We start from the raw sequence: 16,128 nt of genomic DNA on the forward strand, positions 1-16,128 counted from the left end.
TAACGACAAATAATTTAATTCACAATCTCGCGAGATTCCGTCGTCTCTATCTTCAGGAGGATTAAAAGCGATTTACTTTGAGAAACAAGTTGTCATGACAACGTTGTCGGTGCTGAACAACTTGGTTAACATTACACGAGTTATGAGTCGAATATTAACACCAATCCTGGCAACACACTCACAAGCACACCGTTCAAAAGAGAAAAATTAATTAATTTTTTTTAAAAAACATCATTTCCAGCTCAGCTCTTTTTAACAAATGCAAGTCCGACCAATATTCAGTGAAGTCAATGCACACTGATAAAATCAGAATTGCTTGGTTCATTGTTCTGTGCCGTGTTATGACTAGGCATTGCCATTTGTCGTGATTCCCTCTTCCATGGGCATTGCCAGGGGTGGCATTTCATTGGCCTGCAGGAACGTCAATGAGTTTGATGATTTCTGTGTGGCCAACTCGCAAAGTCGTATCACGAAACCGGGGATGTTCAGGAGTGTAGCTGCACACACGTCACAGGAAACACCGAGCGAACATCAGCTGAAAGACAACACGATCAATGTGATTTTGGCCTACTTCAACCCTTGGAATTGTCGGTCCACATTAAAAACAGGTATTCTGTCCAGCATTAAAAGGAATAAAACAGGCCAATGGTTGTAGCACACATATCAACAACCGACCAACTCGGCACCTCAGGTCTGAAGCGAGAGAGAGAGAAAGAGAGAGAGCAGACGGTGTGTGGCTTTTACTGGTGTGTACTCACACTGGTTGAGGTCGACAGAACTTAGGCCCACATACGGGTGCAGCTCCTCGTTTTGAGCCAGCGATGTAAGGCTCCAGCTCCGAGATCGTGACGAAGACAGCACGACAGAAGTTCACAAACCGGTGCTGATCCAACTTGGACACAAGACACACCGAGTCTGGTACCTCCTCGAGAAGCACCATCTCCTGATTGTGAAATGAAGGCCTTGCATCAACTTACTGGGACGGGAAAGTGTTAATGCATGGAAATATGCGGACGAATCGGAGGGACACGTCTAACTCTCAGAAAACTTGTACGACAACCTAACCCTGAAGTGGAGCCAGAAACAGCAAGACAGGAGCAGGTGCAAATCGATTGGGCCAAGGTTATCTCCATGTCCAAATATTCACAACAACCGAAATGTTTAAGAAGATCAAACTAAACGGGGAGTTCAGAAACATTGTGAACCACGAGTCACATTCCAACCGATGGCCATGCCGCCAACCAATGCTTGTTCCTAAAGCAGAAAACACGAATCAAATAAAAACACAACACAAATAATCTGGCCAGTATGACGGCAGTGATGACAGGGTACCAAGACGTCCCGCTTTGATTGGACACCTGACCATGACCCTGACCCATGACGTCTTAAAAATTATTATTAATTGTCAAATTGAATTTAGAATGCGATTGAATTAAATTCAAATCAAATGGAAGACCAAATGGGTCCAGTCCTGCATTGGAGAAATCAGAAGGAACCCGAACAAGCAAAAAACAAAGATGAAGTCATCAGGAGGAACCTGGATAGGATTCTCATTTCAGCTGATACTCCTCTGCCCTGAAACACATCCAGGCACAGCCAAGTGAACATTAAAAAATAAATAAATAAATAAGCCCAAATCAAAAAATTAAATAATTCTGGCTGAAGTTTCCCCTCGATCTGTGCAGCCGTTCTGGAGATTTTCAGAAGGTTTTGAGAGTAAATCCCATATGGCTACCAAACCGTGTGACCTATGACATCATATGTGTGAACCTTTTGTTCCTCACGGATAGGCGGTCACACGGGTAAAGTTTCGCCTCGATCTGTTCGGCCACTCACAGAGAAGAAGACTTTTGAAGGTTATTTTTTTTGAAACAACATCATAATTATATAAATAATTCTGATAAAAACATTCCACATGAGTCGCGGTTGCGGTTCCAAATTTCGTCTCAATCCGACAAGCGGTTGAGATCCGGGTCGGTAAGTTGACCGATTGAGTCAGTCCCAGTGAGTCAAGAAGTCTTTTGTGAAAAGTGCCATGACAGGTGAGAGAGGTACCCACACCCAGCCAACTGGCATGATGACAATTGAAGTCACCACTTATGAGGAAGAGAGAGTTCGGATGAGAGGATAGAAGTTGGTCCATGTTTTCAGATTGTGAGGTGTAAATGGAGTAATCACTGTTTGGTGGGCGGTACAGTACACATATAAACATGAGGTGGGAGTGGAGGGGAAGCCGTAGCCAGAGGTATTCCTGAGGGTGTGGAGGAGTGCGGGAAATGCATGGTGAATGAGGAATAGAATCTTTAATGAAGAGAGCAACTCCTCCACCAGGACGAGGCTCAGGTCTGTCACACCGGAGGAGGGAGTAACCAAGGAGAAATACTTGGGAGTCAGAGACGTCTTGAAGGAGGAAAGTTTCTGTTAGGCAGATGATGTCTGGTTCGTCAGTGGCAACCTGTATGGAGAGATCTGTCAGGTTTGAGCGAAGGCCCGGGATATTTGAGGTCCACACTTTTAAGGAAGAGGAAGGGGAGGAGGTTTTCGGTGCAGGGGAGGGGAGGTGGAGGGTAGGACGAGGGAGGAGGGGGGGAGGTAGGGAGAGCTGTTGAAAGAGTGTGGGGGATTGCAGAAGAGCTATGGGAGAGGGCCGGATGAGGAGGAGAAATGACTCGGTGGTGATGGGTTGAGGTACAGTGGGGAGTAATAAGAGAGGGGGCAGTTGAAGATTGGAGCAGCTGGAGTGATGAGATGGAAGAGAGAGGGTGGGGGAAGGAGGCAGCTTTGTGGATGTGAAGGGGGGGCAACTTTGGCGAGGGGGAAGATTGGAGGGAGAAGGGTGAGAGGGAAGCTTGGAGGGGAAGAGTGTGAAGGTTGCTTTGAGAGGGAGGGGAGACGATGACAGCAGGCACGGTCAAGGTGCAGGAAGGCGATGGGAGAGTTGGTGAGAGTGGAAGGATTGGAGTTGGTGGAGGTGTGGTGAGGAAGAGAGTGGCAGGGGGAGGTCTAAGATTTGAAGGGTTGGGAAGAGGGGGAGGTGTGATGAGAGGAAGGAGGGAGCAAGCTTGTGTTGTTGAGGAGTGTACTGATTGAGAGAGTGAGATATCTGTCAGGTAAGACTGGATCCCACAGATGTTAGAACACCACACAGTTTGGGACAACAGAGGAGGGGCTGAAAGTGAAGCAGAAGATAGTGAAGAGGTGCCAAGAGCGGAGGTAGGATGAGGGGCAAGATGGGAGGGGTTCGGAGAGGGGATAACAGGTGAGGGGTTAGGAGGAGGTAGATTTAAGGAGGTGGAGTGAATTTGAACTGAAGTTGGTAAAAAAAGGACGATCGATGGAACACGAACATGAATTACAAATTGGTATTTTAAAAATGTTTAAGTCAGAGATGTGATTAAAGATATTACGTGAAGGATGCAACGAAGGAGAATGAAGAGAATGGAGAAAAGAAACGTTGTGTCATTGGGACGTTTTCGGGGAGGAGGCAGAAGGAGGAAGAAGAGTCATTAGAGGACGTCACGTGGTTACGTGGTATTTATTTATTTTTTTAAGGTATTTTTTTGTTGTATTTTTTTTTTATATTGTAAGACATGAAACATGAAGATAGTTGAGAGGGATAGAAGGAGGATGGAGGGAAAAGTGGAGAAAATATAAACTGATTGATGGTAATAAGGAGCAAACACAACAAGGCCGAACCCAAATTACTCAGCAACACATTAAAATGCATCAAGTCAATCTTTACCAAACCAATCCGGTTGATAGTCTTCAGAAAACCAAGCGAAACGACTCACCTTATTTGCGCACAAAACAATCCCCATGACGCACTTGCTGAGCGGTGAAGAATCACTTCGCAAGTTAAAAAAAAATTATTGAATCCAGATCCGGGTTCGGATCTTCAACAGCATCAAATCAATTAATTTGTCCTTGTTCCACACCCAACCGTCCTGTGCACAACGTTTCGTCTGAATCCGTCCATAAGATTTTGAGATATCGTGTTATAAATCATGTTTTTTTGCCCGATCACTCAATGGTGGAAGGATCATTTAAAAATTAAATAAAAGGTTCTAAAAAAAAAAAAAAACTCCATGATCCGGATCCGCGTCCGAATCTTGACCAAAAATATGTGTTGCTCTCTTTGGCCGGTCACCCACAAACCAAAACAATTCAGAACGATTGCTTCAAAACTGTCGACAAAAATTGTGACAGACAGACAGACAGACAAACAGATGCTGCAGACCAACATACTCGGTGAGATACTTTCAAAATACTTTCTCGAAGTAACAGACAGACAGGAGTGAAAACATGACCTCCGTTCACCTCCGGTGCCGGAGCTTACAAAACGTACATAGATATGCAGGCACAGTGCAGCATCTCCAAGGAAGTTTTCGTCAAATAATTTTGCACTGAAAAATAAAATAAAAAAAACCAAACAAATGAATAAATAAATAAAACGTGTCAGATATTTTAAAATTCATACAATTGACCTATGACGTCACAATTATCAAAAAATATTCTCCATGGGTGGGGGTGGTGCTCCTTCCCTGAAGATTTTGCATCAATCGGACAAGCGGTTAGCGAGAAAAAAAAACAATGTTAAAAAATAAGGTGGGTTGAAATAACACCAGGTGGGTTGACTTGGCCTGTTTTCCTTCTGAGGTCAACAAAATGGCTCCCAACTTACTGGTGTAATAAGCCGTTCAAGCATCCTGCATCGGAGTGTCAACCTCCCCGGGATTGTTATCCTCAGCCAAGTTAAACTTCCTTGGTCGCCCTATGTGCCTCAAGGTGTGAAAGGATTGGTTATTTGTTCACTTGATTCCTCTGCAGTGGCTCAGAAGGTTTTATTTATTTATTTTAAAAACAAAATTTTACTGTTCATTATATCAAATTAAAATTCCACTCTGGGTTATATAATTTGTCAAAACGGCTAATCCATCAAATATGGCATTTGGTGCAACAACTTCATTAAATTAGTGCTCTTTTATCATGGAACTCTCAAAGGTAAATGAACATGACGTCATCAATAACCAATCATGAACAGCATGCCCAACATGCGCTGCAATGCTGCTTACTGCGTTGGTGGAGTTTCACATGTGGATGCAGTGAAGGCCTCATTATGATCTCCACGACGAGCTGGAAAGCACCACCACAGTTAGTAACAGGAACATCTGAATCGCTAATAATCAAAAAAACGAACAAATAAATAAATAAATCGAGCCCGAGGAGGGAGATCCCAACGTCGACACCGCCAAACATGTCGAAGATATCAGGGTTGACGAACTTCGCATATTGTGAAGGAGCACCATCTGCGGGTGCTGTATTCATTCGTTTTGCATTGTTAGGACTACATCACTAAAAATAAACTAAAACTGAAATCATCATTCAGGGAAGATAACACGCCGGATTAACTAAAGTGTCAACCCTGAAATTATGCAACAAGTGGGATCAACAAAGCGTTGATCAAACTATGGTAACCGCTGCAGTGGGAAGCGGCTGATGTTTTGGGCGTTAATCCTCTGTTGGGGCAAAATGGTAAGACTGGATAAGGGAGAAGGTTTATGGGGGACGGGAGTGATCCAGAGATGCATGCACCACAGCTGCATCAGGGATGAGGATTATGTGGGGTGGGAATGGCTCAGTTTTACTTCTCATCAGAGAGGATTCCAGGAGTCCCAGGTCAAAGTGAATGGAACTTGGAAAAAGAGGGAAAGACAAGGAGACAACCAAGAAACAAAAAGGGGTGAGAAGGGGAGGAGAAAGAGATTTTAAAAAGGAGAGAAAGAAAAAGAGAAGAAAAGGTGAGGGAACAAAGGGGAGAGATAAAAGACAAAATAAAACAAGAAAAAGTCAAGTGAGAAAAACAAATGAAGAGCGCATGAAAAGCGCTCATTAATCTCATGGGGAGCTATCATCCCAAATCTGAATATTACATTTTGCTCTTTCTGTTTGACCGTCCGTGGTGGTGAAATGGAGGCAAATGATGGAGACCGTCACGTGACTGAATGAATGGGGAAGATTGAAGCGTCGAGTGATTGACTTGGAGAGATCTGTGTTGTTGGGTCACACATCAATGAAGTATAAATTCCACACACTGTGTTTGAATTGCAAACCTCACTCAACGCCCTCGTTTGCAGACATTTCACATTCCGCAGGAACATTGAGCATTTTCATAAACGACAAATCAAAGAATATTTCCCAGAAAAATGACCGCCTCCCCCTCACCGCACCCCCATTCCTCCCTGAATTTAAACACAGAATAACAATGATCGGACAGGATTAACTACTTTAAGGGTGGCCGTGCATGTGCGGTAATTGAAGTTGTGAGGTTCGCTGTTCTCGTGCAAATGGTGCAGCAGCTGTGCAATCTTGTGCCATCTTTTCCTGTCCCTCAGTGAGCACACACCTTCTGGAAGATGGAGGAAATATTAGTATATATATATATATATATATATATATATATATATATATATATATATATATATATATATATATATATATATATATGTAGAAACAAATAAAGAAATTACCTCTTTTTATTCAACCATAACATCTGTGTGATATCGACTTCTACATCTATACTAATAACTCTCAGTGTGTGTGTGTGTGTGTGTTCTCCATACTCCAAAACCATGAAACCCAGCAGCCCGAAACTTTGCATGCAGACTAAGCAAGCTCCAAGGAAGTGCAAGACTGAAAATTGGGTGTTTAGGTTAATTAAAACACCCCTTTTGAATGTCATTAACGGCATTATTTAATGATATCCTTCATCAGGCGACCCTCAGCCACCTCGCTCTCTAGGGTCTTCAGGCATTCCCTTGGTAACCTCGCTGGGGTCTGAAGCCACCATGTTTTTTGGCCTGCTCAACCATGCCTTGACTTGATTCTCATGGGCTAATTAAAGTATATAATACAAGGAAATCAGACACAGGTGGAGACACAGATGTCGGGATTGTTATGTGACGGCAATACTGTAAGCTACTCTCTAAAGTCGAAACCAACCTCATCCCTATCTTGTTTAAAAACTTTTTTTAACTGTAGTTTATCATCCCTACATTGCTTTTTTATTTAGCATCAATTTTTTTGTTCACTTGTTTCTGTAATTTTTTTTATGTTTAATAACAGAATGGTATGGAACTCAGGGGACACCCAATGTTGGAGCAAAAGTGCCAAGAGATCTTTGTCAGCAATGTCAAACACTGCACGTCTTCGTGCATGTCTTATGTAACCCTGACTGTATCTTGTCGCTCTGTCTTCTTAAGAAGGACTTGGTGGGAGCCAATTATTTTGTTTTTTAACTAATTAATTTTTTGATGCAATATGACTGCCAGACCACGTGACCAATGACGTCATCTTCATCAAGCCATATTTCCCATGGGTAGTTGATCAATTGGTTAAATTTCGCATTGGTCGGTTAAGCGGTTTCTCCTACGAAGATTTTCAAAGATTTTTCACTTCGATCCAATATGGTTGCCAGACCACGTGACGCACGAGGGTCATTGTTATGAAAATCCGATTCAAATTTCAAGTCAATGGGATGAAAATTGAGGATTTCAGAAATTTGGCCTATGTTTACCTTTTGGCCGAAGGCGACCTCAAAAATAGTTGGTGGTTGAATTCAGTGACTTGATATGCAAATCGTCTTTTAAATTACTCGTCAATCGGATGAAAATTGGGGATTTTAGAAAATTGGCCTGTGTTGACCTCAAAAGAGTGACCGCTGTATCACATGGTCATATAACATGTGGTGAAGTTTTAATTTCCTCTGCTGATGGTTTCAGCGGACACGTATGACATATAACATACGGATCGCTTAACCCTGCTTTTCTCTTCGTGATCGCAGGGTAATAATTTCTTCATCCATCCAGCCTCAGGGCACACAATGACTGCACTCAGAAATGTTCAAAACAATTACTGTGGATTAACATCACCCTGCATTGCGAAGCGGTGATGATTTGTGCAAACGAGCGAAATAAACAGTCACCCCTGATTAATTAAACAATGAGTCCACTCGACGCAGTATGTCAAAACAAAGATGAAAAGGAACACTGAACATCGGTTCAAATATTCATTCAATTCAGTTCGAGTGGATAATCCCCCGTTCTTTCTGTTGTTCTTTCTGATGCCAGATTCGCCGACGTAGCGAATCCGCCGCTGAGAAATCGCGACTCGAGGTTCTTGATCACGTGGTTCGCATTTACAGTCAATATAAAAACAAGGACAAATGTGTCCACGGGCAGCGTCCTAAAGATTTTGTCGGCGAAAAAATATATTTCATTATTTTTTTAAAAAAACAACAACAACAACAAAATCATTCTCCTTTGCCTCTTTGTGTTGTTTTTAGATCCTGGAGGATCAAGTTTTACTCACGTTGTTGTTCTTGTGGACTTTTTTGTTTCACAGCCTCCAGTTTTCATCGAAACTTCCTGAAACTTGGCATATATATGTAGAAATACCCTGCGCAGACAGTAACCATCTCCGATTTTGAAAATTCCTCCGAGAAAAAAAAAGTTATGACGTCAAAATATCTCCGCTAATGGAAATCGCCTAAAAAAATTATCTCCGAAAGTAGGCAAGCTTTTTGAATTCCGTTTGCGGGAATCGAACAGGGCATTAGCAGAGATGAATTACCGCGCATATGATACATCACTATGACGTCATATCAATTTTTATGACGTCATTCCTATTTTTTGACATTTTTTTTGTTTCACAACCCAGAGTTTTCATCGGATCCTCGTGAAACTTGCCATGTATATGCAGAAAGCCCACGCGCAGGCAGGAACCATCTCCGATTTTGGAAATTCTTCCGAGAAAAAAAAGTTGACGTCATAATATCGCCGCTAATGGAAATCGCCTGTACCATTATCTCCGAAACTAGGCAAGCTGTTTGAATTTTGTTTGCGGGAATCAAGCCGGGCATGAGCACAGATTATAATTTATCGCAAACCTGATACATCACAATGACGTCATATTCGTTTTTATGACGTCATCATGAAGAGGACGAGGGTCTTAGCTCATTTGAGCTTGTTTAATTTAAGACCTGCGTTATAATACATTTGCCATGTTCTGCATACGTACTTTGTGTATGAACGCAATGTCAGGTGTTATCACCGGGTGATGGAGATCAGCAGTTTCCCCTTGGCTATTTGGCACAATCTTGGACGGGTCGCCGTTCCGCCCATTTATTGGAGCACAGCTGTGCCACCGATGCTGTGCCCCTCCTACCAGTCCGCCGGTAATCATTTCACCGACCTCAGGAGGATGACAGGCTGAGTCAACCCCACCCGGTGTTAATTCAGCAGCCAAGGATCTAATATTGTTACTGTTATGGAAAGAAGGGAGAGACGCCGACACCCCAGGACGTGTATAAAGGTAATAATTGCTGTTTCAATGTCCCAAGTGTAAAATTCCCGTTCGGTTGTGGGAAAGACTCGCACCAGATCATTGTTTTCTTTCATCGTCGAGTCACACAATCATTTTCACACACCATTCTCTAAAAACCTGCTCGATGTGGTGTTCCGATGTGCCGGATGTTCCGGATGTTCGAGGCTCCGCCTTCATGACGAACAACGCAAGGTGATGTCCCTTTATTTTCGGAAAGAGGAACGACATTAATTGTTTTTCAATATAAATAATTGCTGTGACGAACTCCTGATGAAAAGTACGTTGTTAATGTGAACCACGTCGGGCTTGCTGCCTTTCTTGCCGGCTGCACGGGAAGTGACGTCAAAAGGGGGAGGAGTCGAGAGGGTTTGGCGCGAAAATAGGAAACGCCTTCATTTTTCTCATCTCTCCCGTGGTGAAGAGACCAGACGGGTGTTGCTGATGCTCACAGACTTGCCTGGAGCTGGGGCAGCACTGATGGTTGGAATCACTGACCTTCTGCCGAACAGTCAACAGGAAACCCTGAAGAGCAAGGAAAGCAGGCCTGAAGTTGAATGGTTTATTTCTCTTTTTTCATTTTGTACCTTATTTTTGTTGTTTTTTTCACTTGTTAGTTTAAAGTCTCCCTTCCCTCCCTGAGCTCGATGTGTCCACGTGTCAGCCTTCGTCGGATCGTTCTGTGGCCTCTGTGTGTGTGGTGTTATAATGTCGATGACAAATTCAGCCAATTCAGGGCAAAGCGTGCTTTGGCGTCACGATGAAGTGTTTTTGGGGTTGATTCATCATCTCTGAGCTATCCTGAATCAGAATCAGCCGGGTGCCCCAGACTCGCACCCTTGAGGAATTTTTTTTAGAGGCGAAAAACAAAATGGCCGCCACCGACTTTCGATAAATTCTGTTTTGGGCGAAATCTTCACTTCTAATGTACTTACAAACACAATGTTGGTGTTCACTACTATCTTTTCATGGTCAAGGAATCCGATAATGATAAAACTGAAGGTGTATATATATATATATATAACACCTGTATCATATTTTCAAGATGGCCACCATTTTAATGTGAAAAATGGCGATTTTGCAGTTAAACTGATCACTTCGAGTCAAAAATTTAATTTCATGAACCCTCAAATATTAATAATATGGAATAGGCAAAGCCTAGAAACGAACGTAGAATTCTTCTTACATTCGCTTCTTAAATATATCAAATTAAACCGTCTTTTTGCTATGAAAAAATAAATATTACCTTAACATTACCTTCACAACAACAACTACACCGCCGAGAACAGGATCTCATCTGAAAAAATAAATATTACCTCAACATTACCTTCACAACAACAACTACACCGCCAAGAACAGGATCTCATCTGAAAAAAGAAATATTACCTCAACATTACCTTCACTACAACAACTACACCGCCGAGAACAGGATCTCATCTGAAAAAATAAATATTACCTCAACATTACCTTCACAACAACAACTACACCGCCGAGAACAGGATCTCATCTGCAAAAATAAATATTACCTCAACATTACGTTCACAACAACAACTACACCGCCGAGAACAGGATCTCATCTGAAAAAATAAATATTACCTCAACATTACCTTCACAACAACAACTACACCGCCTAGAACAGGATCTCATCTGAAAAAATAAATATTACCTCAACATTACCTTCACAACAACAACTACACCGCCGAGAACAGGATCTCATCTGCAAAAATAAATATTACCTCAACATTACGTTCACAACAACAACTACACCGCCGAGAACAGGATCTCATCTGCAAAAATAAATATTACCTCAACATTACCTTCACAACAACTACACCGCCGAGAACAGGATCTCATCTGCAAAAATAAATATTACCTCAACATTACCTTCACAACAACAACTACACCGCCTAGAACAGGATCTCATCTAAAAAAACAAATATTACCTCAACTTTACCTTCACAACAACTACACTGCCGAGAACAGGATCTCATCTGCAAAAATAAATATGACCTCAACATTACCTTGACAACAACAACTACACCGCCAACAACAGGATCTCATCTGAAAAAATAAATATTACCTCAACATTACCTTCACAACAACAACTACACTGCCGAGAACAGGATCTCATCTGCAAAAATAAATATTACCTCAACATTACCTTCACAACAACGACACCACCTAGAACAGGATCTCATCTAAAAAAATTAATATTACCTCAACATTACCTTCACAACGACAACTACACCACCTGAGAACAGGATCTCATCTTAAAAAATAATTACCAGAAGCGAACGTAGTATTCTTCTTACATTCGCTTCTGACTTTACGTATAACTTGTTCACAACTGTATACACAATTTCCGGTTACTTCGGCCCGGATTTGGGATCAGCGATCAAATAACGTAAAAATCACGATTTAAAAAATATTTTTTGATGATGCGGGAGATATCTTTATTAAAATCAGTGGAGGAAATATACACCATGTCTGATATTATTTGGGTCTTTCATGTCTCCGACGATGCCTTTATCTCCCGGCACGCATCATTCCCCATGACAAAAACCGGAAACAAAAAAAAAACTAGAAGCAAAAAAAAACGGAAGCAAAATGGTCATAACCAACGACACGGATTCACAATTGCCATGGTATTGTGTTGTTTTTGTTGTTTCCTATTCTCTCATGTGCACGCGTTAAGTAATATTCACAAGATAGAAATAAAACCCAATCGTGTTTATAGCGAACGCAATGAGCTTCATACTGAACGCGTGCACGTGAGAGAATAGGAAACAACAACAACACAATACCCCCTGGCTATTGTGAATCCGTGACGTTTGCTATGACCATTTTGCTTCCGTTTTTTTTTTGCTTCTGGTATTTTTTTATTTCCGGTTTTTGTCATGGGGAATGATGCATGCCGGGAGATCATGACCGGAAGTGTTTATTTATTTATTCAATTATTTTTTTTCCCAAAGTTAATTTTAAACTTCCGAAAGTGATTTTTTTTATGACAGGAAGTGTTTATTTTGTATTTAACATTACCGGGAGTGATTTTGAAATTCTCTCCGGAACTTTTAATTTCTTTTATAATTGACCAGAAGTGATCGTTTATTTATTTATTTATTCAATTATTTTTTTCCAAAAGTTAATTTCAATAAAGATATCTCCCGCATCATCAAAAAATATTTTTTATCGTGATGATTTACATTATTTGATCGCTGATCCCGAATCCAGGCCGAAGTAACCGGAAATTGCGTCAAAATCATCAGCTGTGCGGTGCTTACATGTACCACGGTATAGTTGGCAAGTATACAGTTGTGAACAAGTTTTATGTAAAGTCAGAAGCGAACGTAAGAAGAATTCTAAGTTCGCTTCTTGGCTTTGCCTAGTCCATATTACACCGCACAGTGTTTAAAAACAACAGGAAGCAAAAGGTCATAGCTAACGACACAGATTCCAAATAGCCAGGGGGTATTGTGTTGTTGTTGTTTCCTATTGTTGCGGATTCGCGCCCGCCGGCGTGCTGACGGCCACGTAACTCGAATCGCGGCACGTCGCCCACCGGACGGACAATCCAGTCGTGACCCTCTCGGACTAACGCCGGGAACCAGTCACGGGTGGACCTTTCGGTCTCACCGCGATCGAGCCAATCAGCCCCCGCGTGGGATAGGGTTGCTCGCCAAATTCGACCTACCTAAGTACCCACGCGGAGGGTAGACCGGGCGATCGCACCTCGCCGCAGGTCGACTTCGGACACGGGCCACTTAAGCGACCCGTTCCGTACTATCGGGATAACCGAGCGGTGTTATCGTCGACCTCGACGGTTCGATTAATTATCGGGCGTATTCAGCCCACTACCAACCCTTTACGTGAAGCAAGATGAGGATTCAATGAAGGAAATGACGAAGCGAAGCGGGAAACAGTTCAACACAAAGCACATTTATTCGCGACGAACGGAAAGCACACATATTCAATTCCACCAAAAGCACACAGAAAAGAAAAACACAATTCAATTTACACAAAAAGCAAATGTAAAAGTGAAGACACAATGCAGAGCTAATACCGACTACCGAGCACACGGCAACACTTATACAATTCTACTTCACAGACGGCGCCGACAACACATACCCAAAACCAAGGAAAAGAATAGAGAACCCTCAAGGATGAGGCGGGCCTGAGGCCGAGACCGGGTCGGGCCTACCCGTCTGGTGATGAGACGCGGAGCGGCGATGGTGCCTCAACTCCGCGGGCCTCGCGGGCTGTGTCTGGTAGGGGGTGGGAAAGGGGCCCCCTTGGTCGCACTATCTCAGCGCGGGGGGAAACAGGAGGGGGTTGCTGATGCTCGGGGTATAGAGGATTTTTATTGTCCCGCGACGAGCGTCTCCACCTCGGCCAGGTCGCGCTGTCGGCCTCCCTGGGGTGCAGCTCCCTGCACGACGCGAGCACCCCCTCGTCTGCCCTCGCCGCCTCTCCACAGCTCCGTCCCCTCCGCTCCGACTCCAACGCACACGACGACCAGCTCCTTCTTGCCAACTCCACCGCCCGCGAAGTCTTAACTCTCTGTCCTTTCTCGACTCCACTACTCACTGGACTGACGAACACGGTCGCTTTTTATCAGCCCCGTGGCTTCGCCCTCTCATCTTTGACCCCCTCCCTTCGACCTTTCACCTCGCTCCCCATTGGCCCGAGAAAAAGTGGGCGTGAATGCTTTTTGATCCATAAATTTGCATATATCGATCGCCCTCCAACGCCCTGGAGGCGGGGCCAAATCGCCCCTCGCTCACCGATTGGACGGCAAAAAGTGGGCGTGTGTCGTTTTTGATCCGTTTTTGAAGCACAAACTCCGTGATTTTGTACACGCTGTTCGGCGCGCGCCCTGCACGAGTCCAACACCGGTACCCACAAGCGGCGCAAGAACGGTGGCGATGCGACGGTTGCGAGGTGTGACGTGAAGGTCGTGGCGGTTGTGGTGAAGCGGCGTTGTGGTTGGTGGTTGATGTTGTGGTTGTGGTGGTAACAATGGCGGTTGGTCCAAAATAAAGATAGTAAAAGAAAAACGGCTATCCCGAAGAGTCGCAGCACGCATAAATGACATGTATTCCCACTAGACAACGGGTTTGGGCCTAACTACACATGTACTTACCGAGATATCTCACCTAAGGGACCTGAATGGTGGTTTGCGAATTTGGTAACCACAACACTATTCTCTCATGTGCACACGTTAAGTATGAAGCTCACTGCGTTCGCTACTATGGACAATAATAGTCAATGACGGCTGAAGTGACTTACTTGCAATGATTAATGAATTCATGATTATATTGGAATACGATTTTTACACAAATATATCCGGACACATGTGGATAGTTGACGATGACTTTGGGTTATGTCTTAAAGTAAGTTTGTACATGTATATGATTTTGAAATTACCTTTTATTTTTCGGCAAACAAATATTAACTTTGTTTAGGATGCAATATATATATATATATATATATATATATATATATATATATATATATATATATATATATATATATATATATATATATATATATATATATATATATATATATATACACCTTCAAGTTTCATCATTATCGGATTCCTTGACCACGAAAACATGGTAGTAGACACCAAAATTGTGTTTGTAAGTGCATTAGAAGTGAAGACATCACCCAAAACAGAATTTATCGAAAGTCTTCTTCTTTCATAATCTTCTTCTTCCAAAATCTTCTTATTTTTCTTCTTAAGAACCATCCAACTCATACACCAAGTTTTTGATAATTCGTCCCGAAACTTTTTGAAATATCATTTCGTTTTTGGCCCCAAGTCTCGATGGTGAAGAATCACTGAGAAAATTAAATAATTATCGGTTCTGGATCCGGATTCGGATCTTCCCCAAAATCGAATCGATTCGTCCTTGTCACGCTCCCAACCTGTCCACGACGTTTCGTCCGAATCCGAACACAACTTTTTGAGATATCGTGCTATCTTGTTGTTGGGCCGATCTCTCAATGGTGAAGAATCACTGAAAATATTCCAGGAGTCGGATGCGGATACGGATCTTCACCAAAATCTAATCTGTCCATCACAGATAGCGGAGGTAATAAACCTCCTGCACGTAGAGGAAACTTTATATTTTATTAGATTATGTGGAATTTAAATTCCATACAAGATATTGTTTTCGTGCACCATTTGTCTTTCCGTCCTTCCATCCGTCCGTCTCCTCGTCCGAATTCTTCGGCCAAGCCGCCGGGCCAATCCGGATGAAATTTGGCAGCAACGTTCCTCTTCTGACTGATAACAGGGATTGCAAAGCTCGTTCTGGTCACGTGACTTGAAGTCGGTCAAAATAGCCGACTTAGTAAATATCTTCAAAAATCTTCTCCTGACCCACCAGTCAGAATGCCACCAAATTTGGGTTACAACATGAGGACAGGGTCATGATGTTAAATTGGAGAGGTTGTGCCAATCACTTTACCGGAAGTGTCAAAATGGCAGACTTAGTAACTTTTTTTTGGGGGGGGGGGAGAAATGGTGGAAATTCCTTCAAAATTTTTCCTCTCCAGACCCACCAGTCAAAATGTTTCTAAATTTGGCTTAAATCATGAGGCCAGGGCCCAGAAAAGCTACAGGTTCAGTGTTCCTACTTTTAGCTTTTCTGGAATTGGAATTCCAGATAAGGTGTTGTCATCATGCTCCGTCCATCCGTCCATCCGTCTCCCATTTGGACTACTCTGGCTAAACCGCTGGGC

At 42.8% G+C, this 16,128-nt stretch overlaps 1 protein-coding gene and 1 long non-coding RNA gene across 12 annotated transcripts in view; one reads left to right on the forward strand and one right to left on the reverse strand.

Annotated features, from left to right (window-relative positions):
* LOC147006819 (CCR4-NOT transcription complex subunit 9-like) overlaps positions 1-16,128 on the forward strand; it is a 53,370-nt gene that overhangs the window by 31,667 nt on the left and 5,575 nt on the right. The gene's annotated exons all lie outside the window — the stretch shown is intronic.
* On the reverse strand, positions 334-9,700 carry LOC147006820 (uncharacterized). Its single transcript, XR_015054598.1, has 3 exons — positions 9,435-9,700; positions 759-943; positions 334-497 (listed from the first exon to the last, which is right to left on the reverse strand). It is a non-coding gene; the product is annotated as an uncharacterized LOC147006820 (long non-coding RNA).

Source organism: Eptatretus burgeri, unplaced genomic scaffold, assembly GCF_056783735.1.
Source record: "Eptatretus burgeri isolate ZD-2024b unplaced genomic scaffold, Ebu_testis_v1 Ebu_testis_scaffold_3153, whole genome shotgun sequence".
NCBI classification, from domain to species: Eukaryota; Metazoa; Chordata; class Myxini; order Myxiniformes; family Myxinidae; genus Eptatretus; species Eptatretus burgeri.